At 39.3% G+C, this 3,449-nt stretch overlaps 1 non-coding gene across 1 annotated transcript; it reads right to left on the bottom strand.

Annotated features, from left to right (window-relative positions):
• Positions 1-1,278: 1,278 nt before the first annotated feature.
• TRNAD-GUC lies at positions 1,279-1,350 on the bottom strand. The gene has a single exon. It is a non-coding gene; the product is annotated as a tRNA-Asp (tRNA).
• Positions 1,351-3,449: the final 2,099 nt, after the last annotated feature.

The raw sequence follows: 3,449 nt of genomic DNA, 5'->3' as shown, positions 1-3,449 counted from the left end.
CGCGCCTGGATCTATGCCGCACGATCACTCGCAAACTACTGCGACTTAGGTGTGCGACCTGGGACATACTGGACTGACCCGCAGGATTTCCACTTGACCCAACTGAGCCGGGTCAGTACCCAGTTTGTCCTGGGCTGACCCGGTCCATTAGCACTAGGTATATATAGTTTTTTTGGGAGAAAAACCCAAGTATGTTATCTTCTGTAAAAACGTTTTTGATTAAGAGATATCTGAAGGGATTTGATCATTCCAAGTCTGTTTCTTATCATCTCATCACCTCATTTCTACTTCTAATCATGATTAACATCATCTCTTGCAAAAGATTAGATGTGTTCTTCATGATTAGTGAGTAGTCATCTTTTAAACTTCTAGGTGTGTAGATTAGGGTGCTTAGATGTTTGATTGGTGATGTTTAGGGTTTAGATTCTCATTCCATTTCCTTAGTTAGTTGCTCCCAATGCCAGATTTCCTTGGGAAAGTGAAATCTGGGTTCATAGGCATTTCATGCACCAAAAGTGTTTGATGAAATGCCTGAATGAGCTAACTTAAGGGTTTATGCCTTTTTCATCATGGGAATGATTTGTTAAATGCATGAATGACATATTAGAACTGTTTCTTAATGCTCATTGATTCATATTTCACAAATGATGATTTGGTTTGGAAGTGGATTAGTGTAGAGATTAATGCCTTCATGAGAGGATTAGTCTAGATTAGAGTTCTAAGTTGAAATGTTTGAGATCATGTGATTGCTTGTTATGTCTTTCTGTATAAGATTCAGTCTTCTTGGTTGAGAGATTGTTTGGTCACTTATTAGGCTTGATGCATTATGCTTGCTGATTGCTTGATTATATCTAATGGTTGTTAGACTTGATTAAGTGATTTGCAAAGGGATTATTGTCATGGGAATGAATTAATCTGATTAAGAAGCCTAGACTAAAGAGTAGCAAGTGTTGCATTATGTTCTTAGCATCATGATTCAATATCTAAAGCACCCTAATCAATGATCACATCTAGAGGTTTAGCTTTTATCATTTGCTTAATCACCATCATCTTGTTTTGTTTGCTTGCTTAGTTCATTAATCATAGCTTGTTTGTTTCTTGTTTTATGCTTTCTTGTTGCTGGTTTCACAAAACTCATCTTTGATTACTTGACTTAAGAACCTATCACATAAACTAGTGCCTAACTACCACACATATGGATTGACACCCCTTATACTACTTTGACAAGGGGATTGATAACCCCCATCTAAGGCTTTAAAAACCTTAGTTATCAATTGGCGCCGTTGCCGGGGATCGAACCCGGGTCACCCGCGTGACAGGCGGGAATACTTACCACTATACTACAAGGACAGGGGTATTGATAACCTCTTTAAAGAGTGAAAACTCTTAGTTATCAATGGTTTGCTTGATCATATGATTCATTAGCTCATTAGTTTATCACTGAAGGCACCCTAATCCACTATCATGTCTAAGACCTTTCTCATCATCATTCATACATTCTCATCATTTGCCATTGTTTAGTTCTTGTTTAATCATTTCATTAGTCTTTAATCCTGTTTAAGTTTGTAGTTGTTTCTAGTTAACCAAACCACTCTTGTTTGCTTGAATTAAGAACCTGATTACATAGCTTAGTGTCTATCGCCACATTCTTGGATTGATAAACCCCTTGAACTACAAGACAGGGGATTGATAACCTCTACAAAGAGCCTTGAAAACTCTTAGTTATCATAAGGAAAAAGGGTGGTAAAAATAATGTTCTAGCTCAAGTATGTATATCGGTATCCACAAGTTTTTTCAAACAATGCATCACAAGATATTTTCAAGTCAAGTTCAAGGTTCTCACTTAATTAGAGTTGAGTTCAATTCAAACTTGCTTCTCAGATTCAGATCATTTCAGACTTTGCAAGCACAGAAAAAGATTCACTGCAAGATGCAACCTACATGAATATGCAATCTAGACTCAATCCTAAAAATGAGAATGCAACTACATGATCATTTTTTTGTGAAAATTTTTCAGATTTTTCAATTTTTTTTTGTTTTTGTTTTTTATATGCACTTAGATGAGACTATATGAATGCATGCAAGAATGTGACTCAAGACTCAAAGTGTAAAATAAGAACAGAGAAAACATGATTAGTAAAAGATGAAACTCCTCCCCCACACTTAAATAACACAGTCCCTTGTGTTATAAAAGCATAAGAAAGGAGTTAAAGCAAAGCAAACAAGTAAAATGCAAATAGTAAAAGAAAATCTACATGCATATGTATAGAGTTTGGAATGTTTACCTCAATCGCTGAGGTCTGATCCCAGGTAGTGGGATGGGTTGGAGGTGGAGCAGGATGGAGTTGAGTATCTAGGTGGGCTGCTCTCAGTGAGTCTGGTAGGAACGATGTGGCCGGGTTGATCCAGTCTTCTTTTCCTGGTGGGAGCACAAGGTCTTGAGCTGCTGAGCTTTCTCCCACCTCTTCTCTTGTATCTCGTTTGGGTGAGGTGGCTGGAGCTGTGAGTTTCTTCACCTTCTTCTTTAGTTGCCTAACACAGTCAACTAGCTTGTGGATCGTTTTGTCTTGCCATTTGCACCATTTTTGAAGGCTGTTAACTCTTGAATACAGCTTCTTTGTGTGATACTCAGGTTCACCCCAAAAGTAAGGATCAAAATGGTACCGGCCTGCTCCCATCTTTCTTTCAAAATCTCTTGGCTCCTCATTCTCACAACCGGCAGCCCTAGCTGTGCTCTGCTCTTCAACTGGCTCTTTACCCTTGGATCCTGTATTCCTCTTGCATTTGCGAATTGGAAGGTGAATGGCTGGGTTGTAGAGCTGATTCTTTAGAACAATAAAGGAGACATTGTGCCTTTCTGAGAGAGTGGTGATGGCTGGGTGTGGCAACAGAACTTGGACTTTCTCATCTTGTAAGAGCTTCAAGGTGTACAAGAAGTTTTCACCATTGCTTTCTTTCAAGAACCCAACCTTGGTGAGGGTAGCTTCATCAATCAACTCAGGCTTGACCTCAACATCATCAAAGACAAAACCCCTTGCTTTCAAAATCTTTGTCACTAACCATCCATTGTGCAACTTAGTGAGCTTCTGCCTCTTACCCTTACTCCAAGCAATGTCTTTGTATATCACCATATGGCGTGCCAAGAATGCACCACCAGTAGGGATGTAGTGTGGGAGATGAAATTCTTTCTTGCTCTTCAAATGACTGATGAGAGGATGTAGACCCATACCCAGTAGTTCCATGTCAGCTAGATGCACCACACCATCATTGTGCTTGGTAAAGAACATTTGGCAAAGCACTTTGTGAGCATAGCGGATGGCTGGGTTTCTTATCCATGAAATCTTGCATCTTCCTCCTTTGAAGCTCCCAAAAGCAATTGTATCCCACAGGTCAGTAATCATGTGATCAGGGTATGTGAACTTCAATGTCTCATCCTGTGGAGGTCTTGA

The sequence above is a fragment of the Eutrema salsugineum genome, unplaced genomic scaffold (genome assembly GCF_000478725.1).
Source record: "Eutrema salsugineum unplaced genomic scaffold, Eutsalg1_0 scaffold_14, whole genome shotgun sequence".
Lineage (NCBI taxonomy): Eukaryota > Viridiplantae > Streptophyta > Magnoliopsida > Brassicales > Brassicaceae > Eutrema > Eutrema salsugineum.
This window is presented reverse-complemented; position numbering and strand designations above follow the sequence as displayed.